Raw genomic sequence first — 19,889 nt, 5'->3', positions numbered from 1 at the left:
ATTGCGGAGGAGAGGGGAAATGGAGGGAAATGTGATGGCTGGATAGATGTGCTATTTTTATAATGAGGTCAGTGTGAGCTGTGGGATTTCATTCTCTTGGGAAAGACACACTCACACATACACGAACTGTGTCCTGCTCAGTGGGACTGCCTCCGTCTACAGGAGGAATAAGAAGAGGAATATGAGAAGGATGAGGACACTAGGCGAGAACAGACAAACCCAGATGTCAGAGAGAGGATTTAAAGGATTTTGATCATAGCCTGATTTTGTCTGAGCTGATTTTCTCCCTCCTTGTCTTGCATCCTGTACATTTTGCAAACATCATGACAGAAAACAGTGCTACTATGAGCACCCCATTGTATCCCGATATCAAAACAAGACGTGTTTACCGATTGGATGATCCTCCTTCCTCAGCTGCTCCCTCGCTCCTTCTCTTTCTGGGTGGTGCCCGGGTAATGGTCCTGTCCCCCCCTCTCCACACTCCCCCTGTAAAAACATAGACAATTATCATTTAAAATAAGTAGTAGAAAATAGATGAAAAGGGCAACTCTTATGTTAATTTCAAAACATTTTTTTTTTAAAAACGTATTCTTTCCGAGTAAGACAAATCATAATATCACTTTTCATTAGTGGTGTTGAAACTAGGGCCCGCCCCCGTCATTTTAGTTTTTAGATCTAGCAACAACCATGCATAAGTATATCTGAATCCAAAAATTAGAAACTGCTGCTTTAAACAAACAAAACACAGTACACATATTTTTCCCTGGCTGTATACGCATTCATCTAGATAGACTGATATCAATTATTTAGGGCCAAAATGATTTGCTGAAAGCTATAGAGGCGGGCACATTGTGACATATCTATGTGAAATATACAATTATTAAATAAAAACATATTTCTTAAAATGATTTCAAAATTGATAGGTTGATAAATGTTTGAATAATTTATACAATAATTGAATAATGTATTGGTTTTTCAATATATTAAACTTAGTATGATAAAGTTAATGATATGATTGTATTTAATAATGTATCAGTTTATATGATTTAGCGTCTATGTGGGGGTCGCTAAACTAGCACAAAAAACATGCTTTGTAATTATTTCTTCCAGGCATACGTCAGAGCAGTATTCCATACATTCCTGGGAGCATTTTTGAAATGGGTGAAAGGTCTCATGTGATCTGTCTGCATCAAGGTATGAAGAGTAACATGGTGCGACGACAGAGTACATACAGCAGGGACAAGATTTGCACACTAGCGCAGCTCTGCATGGCCTGTTTAACAAGCACATACACACACAACTTACAAAGTCTATCATGCTCCCACTTGCTCTCTCTAAATGCCTGTCGCTTTGGCCTTCCATTAAACCGAACGAAAGCGTTCATTTAGCCAGTGTCTTGGCAGTTTGGGACCCGGGCTGCCCACTCAGTCAGATCCAGCTGTATTAAATAAATAAGGAGCGCTCTTCTGTGTAAATTATTCATTTAACACGCCTTATCCTCTTCCAACAACCTTGTTAGAGCAACTCAGGAGTGGAGAGGGGGCGAGTGCGGGGGGCAAAGCGGGGGGAAGCAGAGGGGAAGAGGCAGACACCGTGGCTCATGTGCGACTCAGCAGAACCTGTGGTGCATCTCTAAGCTCTCTGGGCGTTCAGTGGTAGGGGGCCTAATTCGCCCTGACACCTCCTTTGTTTCAGGCAGAAAGGAGCTGCATACACACAGCTACTCATTTGCCCACATGTACACACACTTGAGCACACACTGACATGCACAAACTTGGAGAGAAGGAGCACAAGAAAGGGGTTTTTAGTGCATATTCATAGAATAATCATTCTAGTTGTCTGGATGAATTATTGAGAAACGGGAGGCCGGGACACGCCATGCTGGAAAGCAGGAGCTTGTCTTTGTGCTGCCTGAACTCAAATCAGACAACACAGCAAGTCATCCACCCTAAACAAGCGGATTCTAATGAGCAGGGATGGGGACACATAGAAAAATGCTTATCATGAGGAAAACAACTGTTCTGGATATTAACCTTGAGGACAAAAACACAGAGCACTTAAAGTGTGTATAATGACGTATTCCATGCTCCTGGGATGTAACTGTATTATTTTCCTATCTCTATTATTCATGGAACGGCGAAGAAAACATTTATTCAAGGTGAATTAGGGTGTACAATCATTTAAATTATTCTGAAGTTATGCACACAACTTCCATTTAAATATTAAAGATCACATTAAGGGCAAACTGAGCAATGCGTTGCTTTCAACCAAGCAAAGTGAGAAACCAAACTGCATTATAATACCCTAATTCCTAATTGAAAACTATGATGGTCCTTAAGTATTAAGCTTCAAAGTACAGAATGGAAATGGGGGAATTAAATTGACTTTTGATTGACACACATTGCACCAAACACACATCTTGGTATAGGGAGCAGTGTTTATTAGGGCAACTATTGTATATACATTGACTCAGTAGCAATGGGGGTTCTGGTTTCTTGATCAAGGGCACCTCGGCAGGTGACAAAAGGGAATTGGTCGCAATCCAGGTATCAGTCTACACGCCGTATTTAGATCATTGTGGGACTAGAAGTCAAGTCCCTACAGACTGAGATACTGCCGGGAATTCAAGAAAATCTATCCACTATAAGTCAGAGTTAAAGGTCACCTATTATGTAAAATCCACTTTTTCACATCTTTTATACATAAACATGTGTCCCCTCTGTGTAAAGAGACTCTGAAAGCTTCATAACAAATATTCTCTCTCACCTTATGTCCTGATCCATTTATATAAAAACCTGTCTGAAAATGAGCTGATCAGATTTTGGCCACGTTGTGGTGTCATAATGTTTTTCGGGGTTGTGTAACCATTAGCCGATAACCAACCGAGGTGACACCCGCCCACCTCATCTCCTGAATCTCCTCCTAGAGCACCATTGTTTTTTTGAATAGGGGATCTTTGTTAACTCATTAGAGTGAAGGTATATTGTAAGGAAAGGGCATTTATACATAAAAGTCCATGGCTCTGACCGCCAACCGAAACGTTCCAATACCAAACAAGTACCAAAACAAAGCTGAATATGAGTGGGAACTCAAACGGTTAATTTGCAGATTTCCCAGGATTAACCTATAGCACCAACAGAACCTGCTAGCTTTCTCTCTCTCTCTCTCTCTTTCTCTCTTCTTTCTCTCTCCAAGTCTGACTCCAGTGTTTCACCCCAGAGCGGGAGGTTGTTATGTCAACTCTGACAGTGCTCATTACCAGCCTCCACGCTCTGAATTGGAGTTAACAGGCTTTGGCCCAAGCAGAGGCTAGCTAGACCCGACTGGTACAATGGGATCAGTGTGTGTGTGTGTGTGTGTGTGTGTGTGTGTGTGTGTGTGTGTGTGTGTGTGTGTGTGTGTGTGTGTGTGTGTGTGTGTGTGTGTGTGTGTGTGTGCACATGTGCTGAGAGTTAATCGCAAAACGCTCCTTCATTTCCAAATCACACCCCGAGGCCACTGTACATTACCGAAGCACTGATACAAAATGTACAATGACATCTACTGCTTATTTTCATTNCAGAGGGGATTATGGGTAATGCTACAATGATCTGTTTGGTGTTTCAGCCAATCAGAGACAGGCTCTGGATATATCTGAGACCTATAATATATTGATGATAAACAGTATAGTAGGGGACCTTTAACTTGTATTTCACTGTACAATATTTAACCTTACATTCTGTTCTTCCACCTGCACTATTTTATACAAATGTATCGTACCGTTTGATTTGCACTATTTTTATTGTATTATTATTTATTTTGTTGTTGTTACAGCCGCTGCCTTCCTGGGGCTGTTAAGGCTGTTAATCCTGTTTGTGTGTGTCTGTGTGTGTGTGTGTGTGTGTGTGTGTGTGTGTGTGTGTGTGTGCACATGTGCTGAGAGTTAATCGCAAAACGCTCCTTCATTTCCAAATCACACCCCGAGGCCACTGTACATTACCGAAGCACTGATACAAAATGTACAATGACATCTACTGCTTATTTTCATTTTCCCCTCGCAAACTCCTCCGTATGAGGGCGGATCACAGCATCCTGCTGTCAAAAAGCTTCTGTTTGAGTTTGTGCATGTGCCACTGTGCGCTGTTTCATCACATTTCTCAGTGGGATTAGCTCCAAGGGTTCGCACGTTGGACAATTCAGTGGTTTAAATGATGAAACACAAATACCTTTACAACCATGTACTAGGTAATCCTCATGATGCAATTTGATTTTGCATATGCTGGGACATCTCTATGTCATAAAACATCTCATTAACTAACTAACTTGCATGTTTATATTTACTGTTTGCAGATAAATCACAGGGTAATTTTTAAAGAATTTGGAAAGCCTTCTGCAATACCTATAATATATCTTAAGTAATCATGGCACGAATGATGTTATCATCTAGAATTCTAGATAATCGCAAACTTAAGGCAGTCAAGTTTAAACGTTATCTACTACTGGAGTGTTTGATGAGTCCTCCCACAGAGTGAAGTTTAATTGATGTATGAACGCTTTTTTTTTTACACAACTTAACATTCTCAACCGTAAAAAGTTTCACTCACATATTACTCACTTTTGCCGTCCCCTGCAATATTTAAGACGAGGGATGGGGAATTCAAAATGTCTTCATATGTCGGTTTCAGTATTAGCAGTCACATAAAGCGGTTATAAAAGTATCAGGTATATGTTTATGACGTGATGGTATCCCCCCCCCGCCTCTTCGAGTCCAGTAACCACAAAGCAATGTCAATGATTACACTTGTGATTAAAGCTTTCCACTTCAAACAGGCCTGATGTTTACACAGGCCCTGATAAGGCGGATGGGATAAAGAGCAGGTAGAGCTCTGTGCTTGCGTCGGTGTGCATGCGTGCTTGTTTGTTTGCCTGCATGGGAGGATGAATGTCATTACGCCCAGGCTCTGTGGACATACAATCATAATGACACATAGAATTCCATCTGCATATTACAGCTGCTTCTACCTCATGCTCCTCCTCCACCTACGTAAGCCTATATAAACCACATTGTGTTGCTTTACATTCGAAGTTTCAAGGCAGAGGTGGCGGGGATGGATTTCTTTCCTGAAAGCTTATGCCTACTTTAGGAATGTTGGTGGTTTTGCAATAGGAAGGCAATGGAAAAAATATTACCAAAACATTTTTAAGTCCAACTGCCAGGTCAGTGTTTTGATGTACAGAATCTTTCTAATGTCTAGCAACCATATGGCTTTGGGCATGGCAAAAGTCCTTTAAATTACTTTCTTAACAAGCTGTTTTTTCCATATATTTTGTTATTTCTAAGCAGACTAAGAAGGACAAAAGTGTGAGGTGTCCCACAGCTGCAGCACTGCAACCTAAATTAGCCCGGACCACATGAAAAGCTGTCGTCTCTATTCCAGGCCGGGGCGGGAAAATTACAGCCCTGCTCGCTCTACTCTAGCATTAAACCTCAATTAGTGCACAACTACACCGATGATGTCAGCACCTAGGGACCCAAGAGCCCTGAAAATAAGGGGTGCTTTGCTTTATAGCAAGAAGATGCATGAAACCAAACCACCTCAAACTTTCAGGTCCTCTCTGATCAGCTCAGTAGTGAAAAAAAGTTGTTTATTCTATCGAGCTGGCAAGCAATAAGGAGATGTTATTTTTGATGGACTGGAAAAACAAAAGCACAAAACCTGTGGACAGGTTTGGCTAACTATACCAAGAATTTTAATCCGTAGTCGTGACTAGAGTTTTCCCAGGAGACAAAGAGGTCAGTAAGGTAGGACAAGAAAAACTCTTATTTGACCTCCAGTGACCTGGCAGGAGACATAGAAGGGAGAGGAGGTGGAGTGGTCTGGCTCCTGTCCAAACACTGAAAGAGTGTTTCCACTGCCTAATCCTTAGAAAACCAGTTTTATTATACAACACATTTACATAATCAAAAGGCCTCAGGAAGTTTTGGTAGACATTGAGGTAAGCCTTGTGTCCCCAGGTGACAGTCATGCCGTGAGACTCGTCCCTTCCTTCAAGGACAGAGGGCAAAGCGATCCCAAGTCCTCCGTCCCAGGAAGCGGTTCGATCCGGGAGAAGGTGCTCGTGAGGTTAAATTCACCGGCCATTTTTCATTCTGGGCCTTTTCCCAGCTGACAGAGGTTGCGGCACAACACAAAGAAAAAGCGCTGGAGAAGATCATCCCATAGTGGCCAACTGTTCGAAGTTGAATTCCCTTAATAAACTCGGGCCCAACAATGTGGGCCTACCTAGACTGTAGGACGCAGAAAAAGGTTTAAGCATGACTGGTTAATATGCTGACATCGCATATCGTCCTGAGCTGTGAGCTAGTGGGGGGCTTGGGACTTGGCTTGGGAACCGAAAGGTCCCCAGTTTAACCCCAAAGACTCATTGCCACCGAGGTGTCACTGAGCAAGGCACCGTTCCCTACACTGCTGTTCGGGCGCTGTACATAATGGCAGCCCACTGCTCCTAACACTAGGATGGGTAAAATGCAGAATGTAAATGTCCCCTCTGTGGGACGATTAAGGGTATATACACAAATGATAATATTATATGCAAAAATTGCAATGTTGATGCAACAACGATATATTGTGTAGCCCTAACATTCAGAATTTGCGTGCATATGTTTCTTGTCCCGAAAAACTGTCAGCAGTGTTACCGTGTTACCAGTTCTCAGCATTTACTTAAAATACAACGTCATCAAAACCTCTTAATACTAAAGCTTAAACTAATAAAACAAGACTCAGGTTTTAATGAACCCGGATAATCCTTAAAAGGGGTCCTCGGTTTTCAAAAATAAGCTGGACACAGTGCTTCCTGATAGTTTTTTGTAATGTTGTCCCTTTTTACTGCAGGTCACCGTTACTTGATGTCGCACAAAAGGAAGGAGCGACTTTAACAGAGCTCAGCATGGGAACGCTCCCAGGCACCACCTTGTACCTTTCTCCTCTTTTAGCAGAGAGGGCCGTTCCCCACACGGTGTGAATTATGCATCCCAGAAACTTTCTCCCCAGTTGTTCAATCAAGCTGCCCGAGGAGCACAAGTCCTCTTTGGTGTACCTCCACCTGAAGAGACGGATCGCTCTCACATCTTCAAAGAGAAGTCAATCACGCCATAGATTGTTAGTACCACCCAGTGGGTTTACAAAACTTTTCCTCGGTCTCTCACTGGTGCAGAGAAAACGGGATGGGGCCCACATTTCTCAGAAAGTGGAACAGATTTTTTTTTTTTAGAGCCAAGCTCCGACAAAAACTTCAGGCAGGGGTGGGTGGGGGCGGCTTTGAGATCAAAAGCCTGCAAGTTCCTGGCGAGAGGACCCAATCAGCCGAGAGGGCCAAGGAGAGGAGGAGAGACAAGCGCTTCCCTTTTAAATTGATCCCACTGAGACCCTCAAGGTTCCCCTTGCAGGACTCGCAGAGAAGCGATAAAAATCTGGCCCTGTGGATCTGACGAGGAACTGGGAGGGGAGAAGGCAAAGAAGAAAGACTGTTTCAGGGGGAGAGGCACAGAAAGAACAGAGGAGAACCGTGGGGGGAGAGGAGCCAGTTGAGGTAGATCAAGGGGAGACGAGGGAGACAAGAGGGGTGGGCTGATTCTCCGAGGGTGCATCCAGGCATCGTTGTGTGCCAGCAGAGAGCTAGTTCAGGGAGGACTAGTGCTATCAGCTATCAAAACTGTGTTACACGTCTGATGATGTGCTCACCCAATCAAACATCTTTATTCTGCCTAGGTCCTGGCAGCTGTAACGTTGGATGGTGTCTCGCTGGCCTGAGATCAGACTCTGGACGAGGCTGGTGTCGTTATCCACAGCATGTTAGAGCCTCAAAGGAACAAGCACTATCAGAGCAACCCAGAGATGCCCTCGGCCTGCCAGACACACCGCAGACCTGCCCGGGCACCCACAGGAGCGAACAAACACACACAATAAGGTGGTGTGTGTGCGCCCGATACAATTACATGGATGTATTTTGTGGTTTAATTTGTAACACCGGGGCTTCACATTAATCAGAGGAACATTCAACAACAAATGTACTTGTGCTGTCAAATAGAGAAAAATATCATATGCAAATTAGATGTATACATTATTTCACTTCAATCGAGTTTACCTTACTACAAAGCTTTCTCATGACTTTTCAAAAACAGGATTGAAACATTTGCATGACCTCAACATTTGATTTTCCTCTGGTCTGTTGATGTTGTTTGTATTCTCAGAACGTGCTAAAGGGGTAAACAGCCTAGATTCTATTACAGTTGAGTTGTGACAACAAATTGTATGCAGGATTGTTGAAAAACATAATCTAGGCTAATTCAATTAGCAGAACATGTAGTGTGTTATTTTTTGTATACCTGCAAAGGGATTTCTTCGTGACAAGAATTTCTGAAAGTAATAATGATGTTTTCTTTGTAAAATACACTTCAATATGAAACTAAAGTTCAGTTTTCCTCACGGCATTTATATGTTTCACAGTAAGAGTCATTGAAAGTCTATATTGGGTAAGACTCTGTTCAAACATGTGAAGTCTGGGCAAAAAATAGCATGCAGACCGAAAAGGAGCACGGCATAAAAAAGTAAAAGACAGCACATGGCCTGATGACATAGCATAGCAATGGGGTTTATTTTTCTGTTTACAACCAAGTACACCATGAATTTCTTTGAAGAGAGTCTGCATACGAGTGGGGGCCCTTAAGCTCAGGGTAGACTTGAAAAGAACAAGTCCATATGATGTGTCCTTTGACCATGTCAGGGGGTACAGCCAGGCTTCACAGAGGGGTGAGATGTCAGAATTGTAAATGGGAATGTGTTATTGTCTGTTTTGGAAATGTTCAGTAATTAAGGGAAACATCCAGCCTAATTTTGACTCCACAAAGTTGTGAGGGAACTTCTAACAAGCAGTTCTGTTTGAGTTTTCTGTGCCACCGTTGCTTTGAAACTACAAAGACACACCATAACCCGGGGTTTTCTGAGAGCGATTGGGGACGCTGTGACGGGGGGACTTTTGCAGCGCATTTCACTTTGGACATTTAAAACAAACCATTCACTTATAGACATAGTCAGCAGAGTAGGTATGTGGGTGGTGAAATCAGAGAGAACTACTACATCAAAAACAGTACGCAGTGTTCCCCCACACCTCAGAGTAAGAGACAAGGAGAGTGAAGAAAGAATAAAAAAACATTCCTTTTGCTTCGCAGAACTTCAAAAGTGGAACTGGCAGGCATATCAACAGCATTTTAATCCTGCATTAAGATTCAAATAGCTAGATATTAAGGTGAACAAAGAGTTTGATTATCAGATACTCTATGATTGTTGCAGGCTACAATTAGCCAACCTAGCTGTGATGGATAGTCAGCTCTGAGCATGAATAACTTACAGCCTCATAAATAAGCAGATCTCTACTAATATCATTATAGTAGGCCTACGGCAGACACGCCCCCTTATCCCATGCACCAACTGCACCAAGCACCCTCCTCTCCCTGTGACAAACGCCATAAAATCACGCACATCAATATTTTGACATTTCATTCAGCTGACTCTCCAGACGGAGCCATTTATTTAACTAGCTGAATTGTAAGTGGCAGGAGAGGCGAATTCAAACTTACGTGACCGGGACTCAGTTGCCACAGGTAACCTTTTTGGAGGGACTTAGTGTGGCAAATTGATTGCCGAGAGCGCAGACTCATCATGAGTGCTAATTTTCCCGAAGCAGCGCACGGCGGAGCGGGGAAATAAGAGGCTCTATTTATAACGGAGGGAAACAGGAGAGGGGGATTAGCTTGTCATTAGAATAAAGAGCGCAGAAGAAGAATCAATTTCAGGGTTTAAAAAGCTGACAAACACAGTTCACTTTTGCTTCCTCTCTCTCCCTCTGGCTCTCAGCTCACCTTTTGACTAAAAGGCCTGCTACCAAACAGATATGGGGGTAAGATTTGTAAAGAGGAAAGCTCATATTTAAACCTTCAAGATACTTTTTCCTATGGCAAGCCTAGTTATGGTCTATTCAACCACTCTAGTCTGAGTTTGGCAAACTTCTTACTAGTTTCTGATATAAATAGGTAATGCATGTGCACCTAATGATTAGAATAACCAATAGCTGATGCTTGGCATACTTTGTGATTTGTCTCTTTTTTATAAAGCAGCCTCAAGAACCAAACAATGCCATAATGTGTGTATCCTGATAATCCTAGCAAGCCTGTCATCAACAGAACTAAATCTGTGACATTATCCGCCTTGTTTCCAAATTTGAGCAACTCCATTTTGCACACGTCAGAGACAGTATTCATGTAGAGAAGATCTCAGTTTATTAGGAATAAGAAACTTTCATGCTAAATATGGCTTGACAGCAGCAACAACTACTCTACCGAACATGTTTCGTGACTAACTTATATGAGAGAAAGGGAATGGTACAGCAGTAAACCATTTGTTACGAATTTGCTTATCTCACTTGTTTTGAGCGGTTGATGATGGCTTTGTCATCAAAAGTGCGCTCCGATTCCTTCATTCCTTTCATCATTGGCAGTCCATCTGGTCTAACTACAGGTGTTAAACAAAGGAAACCGTGGTAAGAAAAAAAAGTTGGTTTCCCAGCATGCCTTTGGGAACAAGAACAGGAAGGAAGCTTGGGGTTGATTATGAGACATAGAGGCAACCAAACCTTTTCATCCTACCATCCCCTCATCACAAAGCCCTCACCCCCTGACCCGGGCCATCATGTGCCCGCTGTTTAACCTGGGCAAGTCTCGGGGGCAGGAACCACACAGGAAAAGGTGAAATTGGACACCGAGAGAAAAAAATAGTATAAAGTAAACTTTTCCACCAATGCTGCATTACAGCTAACTTAGGTAAATTTAGCGTGGCAATGGGACTGGTGCTTTTCTCTTTTTCGTGAGGCATAGGGAAGCTAAGCTGGCTGTAGGCAACAGCAGTGGAGGGATTTCTCATTCACAAGGGATTTCTCAAGAAGGCCTCAAGAGCCGGGATGAACCGAGGACACCCTCCCAATGTCGCAAAGACACTTCAAATGACTGACATCGTACCAGGAAAACCTATTCAATTTAAAAAACACAGCAGAGAGTAATACCGAACTCTCCAATTCAATCCTCTTATAGAACGTCTAATAGCATATGAAGAGGAAGGATATTGTGCTGATTTGTCTTGTCTGCGGAGTGCTATGACAGGCCCATTGATGCCGACATCTCTTTAACATGAGGTTAGTGGGTGTTTGGCCTCCCCTCCAGTCGTTTGTGAGCTGCAGAGCCTGGAAATGATTAGGCCTGGGAGGGCAATTAGCCTGAGCAACGCTGGGCTAAATATAGTCCGGCTTGGCCCAGCTCTGCTCCTGGGTCATATCCACACCGCAGCATCCATGCATGTTAGTTCAATCTGGATGCCGTTTGTTTTATGACTGATGTGAAGGTTTCACTGACTCAGACGAGATAACATAACTCAGCTGTCGATCAGGTGTCTCAGGAGGGAAGGAAGTGTGTGGGAAGGAGTTGCGGAAGAAATAAATAAAGGGATGACGTTTGAAAGGGAAGCATGTTAACCTCGGTGTCCAGAAAACATGAGTTGGTAGGGCATGTTCCTTAAGTTGACTGACTCATATTTATTTACTCCATCACACTTTGAAAAGGTCAACATGCTGTGCCCTGCTTTATCCAACCTTCATACCATGTGCAGCCATATTTCACAAGAAAAACTGACTCCAGCGAACCATGGTTGGGAAAATATGCTTTCCCACAGCCTTACGCTAACTAAACGGAATGCAAAGAAGGAATGCTTTCCCACCACACGGATCCCTGCCGCTCCAGTCCCCATATCTCCCACCCCCTGTGAAAGAAAAAAAAAGTGTGTGGAGATTTTATCCTTAAAAACAGGAGGTTCGCCCACTCGTTCACCTGGGACGGCTTTTGGACGGCGGAGGCAAGCTAGAAGGTTATAGGAGCCTGGGAATGTTTAACATCAAGAAAGCAATCAGAACATAGCCGGAGCTCTGGGAATTGGACAGGAAACATGGAGAGTAACCCCTTCCTGCCTGAGAGGAAAGAAAAGAGGAAGTGATTTGGGTTATGTGAATTTCAACTGTAACCTGAAAGGGGAACCTGTTGGCATTTATAGGTATGCTCGATTTTTACAAATGCTAAATTTAGGCAGTTAACATCAAGACTTTTTAAGAGCCTGACAAGAAACAGTTTCACTTCTCTTGAAAGCAACACTTTAGGCTTTGTGAGCCTGATCTCTACCTACATCAGCGTTCAGAAAGGTAATGTGTGAAGACCCAGGGCTCCGACGATATACATGAAAAGCACTGGTAAAAAAAAAGGGTAGAGGCCTCTAAACTCAACATGGACTGCGCTTGAATTTCACCACCACGGTCTCAACCTAGTGTGTCTTTCTGCAGAGTATATAGACTGAGGTGAAACATAAGTGGAAACGTTCTGGCACTACACTGAGCTCAGCACAAATTGCCCAAGACAGCTCAGGAAACAGGAGTTTGCTTTGTACCCTGAGCAGGGAACACTTATCAACCAGTAAGTCCAACTGTAAAAGGCCTATTCCTGCGCTGTCCTATGACCCAGCTGGGGAAAAGGACTAACACACACAAAGAAATGTTGATAAAATCACCAACTTTTTTTAAACTTAATAGTTAGCTTATTTAGCTTCCTGGAAAAGTCGCAACGGCACTGTAACTATCAGCAAAGTTACATTAGGCCTGTACGTATCACATAATGACAATCCATCCAAACAATTATGAGATTTTAGGATCAAGGTTAGTCCTGGGGACCATTCATTTCTAAAAAATATTCCATGCCTGTCTATTTTGCTCAACATGGTCAACATGTTGGTCAATAATGGACACCTTTGACATGCTGTTGGCGGAGAAAAGGTCAGAGGATCATAAGGATTCATCATCTGGGGACCATGAATGTCTGTCATGGTAATCCATCCAATGGATGTCAATAGGGGCAGTACCGGTCCTTCGTAATGGTCTCACTGATTGATGTAGTAAGTAAAAGAAGTGACTGAAGACAAAATGTGGTGTCTTTGTGAAAGTCAAACACCGGCCGACACATTGACTGTTGACAGAGAAAACTAAGGCACTTCCTGAATGCCATGAAGCATTCTACTCAAGAAGCAGGTCAGTTGAAGGATGCAGCATTTAAAAAAAGCCAACTCAGTAGATGAACCATCTACTAAAAAAGCCCACTTTTCTTAATCCCAGCCATAAACCGCATTCACTTTGCGCCCACTATATGAAATTCTCTGTAAGCCTTAACATTATGGCCATACCCATAGATATCCTTGCAGCAGCAGAATAAATGTAATACACATCCATCATGAAGAGAGGTTACTCTAGCAGTGTGCAGTGATGATAAAACTGTGGACGTGCTAAGTGCCCTGTTTATAAACTGTTTGTTAATGTGTCATTTGCCACAAGAGGAATGAGATAACAATATGGTGTGGCCGTGGAAAGATCGAAGTGTGTCCTTGGAGTGACATTATTTATTGAAATAAATTCACTCGAGCTGAAATATGTATAGCGAATGCATTATGAACAGTGCTTCTGATGGAGCAGAGAGGGCTTTAACTCACCGTAACACTGGCTTGCTCTTTTCAACAGATGTCCCTTGTGTGACACACGGCGAGGATAATAGAGAGGAAAGGGTCTGAACGCTTTAATTTACCTTTTCCCTGAATGCAAGGGATTTCCTTTTGATGGCCTATTTGAATGTATAGACAATTTAGAGGCCTTCTCCGAGCAGAGATTCGGATCTTAATTACTTCGTTAATTAGCTGTGATTCAAAGGGAGAAGCCTTGCCCTATCCACGGTCCCTCTGCATTGCTGAGGGGGCTCCTCAGAAGCCTTCACATCCTCGCTCCCATTTTAGAGCAACAGTCCTGCACTTGTGACACTGATTTGCAAGTCTGCCTTTGCTGAAGGTGGGCTTTTTTTTCCTCAAATGTCAGCAAACCCCATAGAGCTGCGGCTCTCTAATTCTAGGGCCTGAGGAAAGCGGTGCAGATCAGGCCTCCCCACCCCCCCCCCACCCCCAGTCGGCTGTAGACTTAGATCACACGGATGCATTCCACAGATTTATGTTTATCGTTTTCCAATGAAAGAGGGACAGCCGGTGCAACATCCCGCATGCTCCCTTCGCTATGTGATAAATATGGCTACCTCGCTCCGGGTGCCTCGACTCGGGTGCGGATCAATGGAGCATTTAGCTAATCACAAAAGGAAAGCCACAGTAGGAAGAATAAAAAGAATTGTCATAAGCAGTAGGCGTTGAGTGAGCCTCTGTACATAGAATGATGCTTTTCATTTGTGCGTACTGCTTCCTCCAACACAGCCTCACAGGAAGTAACCGCTCATCAACGTGGATCAAGCTTTTGTCTTGTACTCCGTCCTGATTACACGCTACCTACGGCAGTTGCTCTCTTGAACAGGCAGTGCAGAACTTGAGCACAAGTAGGTGTTTTGGCATACAGGACGCTAGCTTGAGAGAACAGCAGGCTGACAGAAAGGAAAGGTAAGGTCCAGCTGAGGCAGCTGCTTGTTATTACACCCACAACCCCCCCCCACACACACACCCACCCACCCTCTGGCAGGAAATAAGCAATCATTTAGTACTGACAGGTACATGCTGAACCATTGCTATCTCTACTCTGAAACCAACCAAATAATGGATTACAGCAGTTTAGTATTAACCTTAAGCCTCTCAAATATATTTGCCAATGTTAGTCAGCTTCATACCTTTCAGAGTGTGAGTGGTTATTTAGGATAAAACATGAAGTAATATGGGTGTTGGGCGTACAACAACTTGATATGTGAAAGCGATTTTTTTGGCACGCACTAACACTTACAGTACTTTGCACTAGCAGAGATATCCGATGTACAAACCATGTCTCTTTGTGTGTACTGTACTGAGACGGAACAGAAAACATAACAGCAAACACAAAAAAAGAAACTCTCCTCAAACATGTGAGGTGCTTTTCTTGCTTGTGAAAGGCAGTAATTTAGAGGTCTCTGGTGAGCAGTAGCGGGCTTAGCGTGTCCAACTGGATCTGGAGTGTAGCTGCAGACCTGCCTTAATGCACTGCCAGGTCACCGTTACTGTGTGAAAATAGCAATACAAGGCCAGTGTGGATGCTTGTAGCTTTGGGCAAATAAACAAGGTGGCGGACCAAAGAAAATCCACTATTTTCTTACTGCCACTGCCCTGAGTGCTTGTACCAGTGTTCAGCCAGGACTCCCAGTGGTAAGATATTTATCTATACCTGAGTCCTATAAAAGAACGTCAGAGTGCAGCCATAAATAAAAAGACATGTTTCTGTGGAAAACGGTTGAACTGTGAAAGAAGAAGAAGCATTGAAAGTACATTGAACAGCCAATGCTGACACGATTTAGGGGTAGTAGCATAATAGTAATGTGATTGGTGAGGTCATTCTAGGGTTCAGACAGCCAACAGTACACTGTAACGGAGCAACGGAATGTCTACCTGCTTTTCTACAATACTAGTACTACCATAAAACATTTAACTGTGTTTTTCCTCCGACCAAGGTTCAAACATATCTAGTATTTTGATATGACTTACTGATGCTTGAAGATACCAGTTGGAGTACTTCCAAGTACACATCTTGTATGCCTATCATACCAAAGAAAAAGGCTATATATGAAATGTTCAGTGTATCTCTTTCCAAAAAGAATGTTAGGCTTATGATAATCCACAAAACTAGTTGTGTTGAAAGACAATCATTTTAGGTACCTCGGTATGAAAACAGAATATGAGTTTTTTTACCCCTAAAACCATGGCAAATAGGGATGTCCCGATCACCTTTTTTTGCTCCCGATCCGATTCCGATCATTTGATTTTGACAATTTGCCGATACCGATTTTTCCCGATCCGATCTTTATACAATGCATTAAGAGAAAAAAAAGGGAAAAAAAGCATTCAAGTTGTCCCTTAAGTTTTTTTTTTTTATTTAAATTGGATATTCTATCCAACATGGATATAGCTTCTTTTTTTCACAGCAGCATTGGATCAGTTCAGTTGTGCAGCATTGGATCAAAACAAAATAAAGCTTGTCAGTACTCGTTAGCTTACTGCTACAATTAGACACTGCGCCCTGCCCACTCTGTTGCCAGATTTGAGAGAAATATGAAAACAAGCCCCAAAGAAGCAACACATACATGATGTTGTGTAATTTGAAACCAAAACTAAGGCCTCAGGATGACTTTAAGACTTGAACATGGTCATTTTTGTTTTGTAACATTGAATACAAAACTTTAAAAAAGTATTTAAAAAAAAAAAAAATTTAAATCCCAATCCCCGATTTTTTTCNCCGTTCAGCTACCTCAGCGCTTTAAGAGGCAAACATTAACAAGACCGAGGAAAAAGACAGACATGAAGACAACGTACAACCAATGGGCTTGGACTTGAAAAAAGGCAATAATCGACATGGGACACCAGGGGGAAGGACGAGACTAAATGACCACAGAAGTGTAATCACAGGACAAGTACACAGCTGCGGCATGGAGTAGGGCCAAAAGTTGAACACAAGTGAGACAATCAGACATACGGCAGCGGAACTAAAGACAGCGCACAGGCAAGGAAGTAGACCAGACAAGACTCAAGGAAGGTGGCTATATACGTATCTCTAAGTACATCGGGCCCAGCGTTTCCAAAAATATATTCTAAGAAAGACAAACAAATTCCATTCCACACTCCCTAAGAACGCTGTTAATAACCATTACATTAAGCGTAAAAATGTCTTCAGCAAAGGTAGTAGGTTTTGCTCCAACTCTAAACAATGGCCTTTACCAATACTTAATTGCTGTCCCCATACCCTATTTCTAAAATGGAAAACAGAAACGCTTGCATTTGCGAAGGGTTACCAAGGCGCTCACACGCACACACACACACACACACACACACACCACACACACACACACAGCCACACACACACACACCACACAACACACACACAACACCAGTATAAGACTTAAAATTCTAGCTTGAGACTGTTATTATTTGAAAGGATTTTGTAAACAAATTAGAAACGCCAACGGGGATATCACTTGCAGAAAACAACACTGCAGATGCCACATTGCAGGTATAGGAATGGCGTGTGTGTTTGACTCACACTGACAGAATGAGAGCAGTCCTGTCTACTCGATGGCTTGGTGGTTCTGCAGTTTGAACCTCCAGCAGTTTTTAACCGCAACTCAGGAGATCCTCCACCTCCACCTCTCCTGCCACCATCATCAACTCCACCGGCCCTCCCCACAACGACTAGACCTGTTTCAAAATGTATTTATTAGAACTTATACATAGATCTAACGTCATCATTTTAGTGCCGCTGAAAATAGTGACTTGTTCGATAGCTGGATCTTTAAAATAAGAGCTTATGCCACTTTTGTTTGTAATTTGTGTTTTACACTATAACTATTTACAGTCATACATTTTCCTTCCCCTACACAGGGTCGCCTGAACCTCAGCTGTTCCACTGTGCCCACCTTTGTTCGCTCCATCACCGCGCACCCGACCAGGTAAAACGCAATACCTTTGTTACATAAGTTGACATGATTAAATCAGATTTATAAAGATGTCGGGCAAAGTGGTGTTTGTAACTAACGCTTTGTGTTCTCCGCCGCAGGCGCTGGCTTCTGATAGAGCGTACAACGCCCCCAGAGGAACGTGACAAACAGGATGTGGTTACCTGCGCTGCCCAAGAAGATTGGTACAGAACTAGTCTGCCATCCAGAATTGCTAAGGAATTAATCAGACTTATGTATACAAAAATACTTCAAACTCGCAGCAAGATATCACGCCAGCAAATCTAAAATACCACTGTTTGGTATTAATAGCCACCAAGCCAGGAAGTCCATCCAGGGAGGTTGTTCCTTTCCCCAGCAGAAGAGCCTGCGAGGCACACTGCGTTTATCTCTATAGACAAACAGTCAGTCCTCATCTGTTCCGTCTGCTGGATAGCTTATCAGTCACAGTATAATGAGTCCGATGTGTGTGGGTCAGCATCGTCTGCAGTGGAACTGATCTGCGTACACAGGACTGAGTGTGCGATCTCTATTGTTTCAAGAAGAATTAATATATTATCATGTTCTATTCAATTTTACTTGGAAGCAATGAGTTGGCTAAAATAAACAAACCGTACTATATTTATGATGAAATATGCGAGTGAGGGTTGTAACGCCCTTGGCGAGTTGTCAGCTCTTGAGGGGAGTTCCCATTGCTTGCCTGCGATAAACCGAGGTGTATTATATAGTATAAGACAAATAATTAAAAATATATCTGTATTGACACGGCAACGTGGTACACTGGTGTTTTGCCCGCATGCCATATCAGTCAGCAAGGCAGGCCATTCACTTTGAAATTTTATCCCGTTATGAAATGTCATCATTTCGACAATAAAGAATTGCTGACATAAATCTTATCTTAGCAGCGTTTTATCGAACCATCTCCGTTTCTAACTTTCAATATATTTAAAAAGAGATCTCTCTCTCATCTGCGTGCGGGGGCGGGGCCTCACAGACATGTTGCTGCGCTGTGCACACAGTTCTGCCGGTAATGAATATTACATTTTGTGAGGAAACTTTTCCTCCAATAATTCCAATAAGTATTCCAAAATGTATTCACTTCAGGTTTACGAAAGTAACTGTAATCGGATTAGTTGTTTTTCAAATGTAACGCGAGCTGAATACAGTTAGGCTACTAGATTTTTGGAGAAAAAAAAAATCTCAATTTTTTTCTATTTATTTCTGATTTCTGGCCCTTCTCCACATGGAGGTCAACGGCAGCTCTCCTACAGCTAGCAAACAACTGTTGTATTGCTCAAATGTTGTGGCTTTTGTAGCTAACTGACCATGTTGCTCCACATGAGCTACTCTTAAAAGTGTTGACAGAGACTGCTTGAGTTCCTTGTTACACGTACTGCTCCTTCCATCCATACTAAGATACACTCTGGGAACATGATTTTTTGCAGCTTTATGAATTTGGAGTCTAAGTGTGACTTCCAGTCAGAGACAATTGATGGTCCTTGAGGGTGTTTGACCTGAGAACAGGCTGAACATTTACATTAAACACTTTTTAAGTTAAAAATAAGGAATATTATCCCCTGTGGTGAAATGAAGATACATTTGGATGAGGTAGAGTATTCCGCTGCTCTCAGATCCATCTTATTGGAACTGAAAGTCTCTCTCACTGTGGGGTAGAGTATGTTCCAGAGAGTGTTCTTGGTTTTCCTTTCCAGATATAACAATTTATTATTTTCACTATCTGCAGCAGCCCAGTTTTTGTCACATTTAAGATGTCGTAAAAGTCAGCAAACCCCACATGTCTTCGGTCTTTATGCAGGGAAAGTTGACTGAAACCAGTTTTCTTTCAACAATGGTTTTTCAACTTTTACACTAAGTAAGAACTGGGAGTTCCCTTGAAAAACGGGTTTTTTTTCATTGCAATTCGGGCTTCAGTGATTTGCTCTAGGGGCTTAGTGTCCATCTGATGTAATACAGTTTTGTATTTTTACTGTAGAAGAGTTCCAACTCATGGTTAGGTAACATAATTAGGAAACATTTTCTAACTGTTGCACCTTTCTTTTTGTAGAAAAACTGCTGTCTCAGCAATCGTTTTATGTTGATGATGGAAAGCAGGTCACACCACACAAATCAGTAACACTCTTTCGCATTCGGTAAAACTTTCACACTCATAACAGAAACTCCCACGACACAACACCTACTTCGTACTGCCTCTTGGCTATTAGACGTAGCAAACTTTCCCTCCTCCCCACGCTCCAGTTTTGATGAAGGTTGTTATCATAAGTGGAAAGTCATGCTTTCGGTTAGCCGTGATTGGTTG

The 19,889-nt window shown here is 42.6% G+C and overlaps 2 protein-coding genes across 3 annotated transcripts in view; one reads left to right on the top strand and one right to left on the bottom strand.

Annotated features, from left to right (window-relative positions):
• The window catches only part of zeb1b (zinc finger E-box binding homeobox 1b), a gene marked incomplete at its 5' end in the record, with an annotated part of 240,925 nt that overhangs the window by 155,486 nt on the left and 65,550 nt on the right, over positions 1-19,889 (top strand). The window lies entirely within an intron of this gene.
• znf438 (zinc finger protein 438) overlaps positions 1-19,889 on the bottom strand; it is a 42,095-nt gene that overhangs the window by 12,667 nt on the left and 9,539 nt on the right. The window contains exons 2-3 of one of the 2 annotated variants that reach the window (XM_010779685.1): positions 10,459-10,547; positions 390-486 (exon numbers count right to left, since the gene is read on the bottom strand). The gene's annotated coding sequence lies outside the window, so the exon portion shown is untranslated. The remainder of the gene's footprint in view (positions 1-389; positions 487-10,458; positions 10,548-19,889) is intronic. The other variant, XM_010779684.1, reaches the window with a different exon arrangement.

Source organism: Notothenia coriiceps, unplaced genomic scaffold (assembly GCF_000735185.1).
Source record: "Notothenia coriiceps isolate Sejong01 unplaced genomic scaffold, NC01 NC01_scaffold00020484, whole genome shotgun sequence".
Taxonomy (NCBI): Eukaryota; Metazoa; Chordata; class Actinopteri; order Perciformes; family Nototheniidae; genus Notothenia; species Notothenia coriiceps.
Note: the sequence above shows the minus strand (reverse complement) of the source record. Positions and strands in the feature narration are given on the sequence as shown.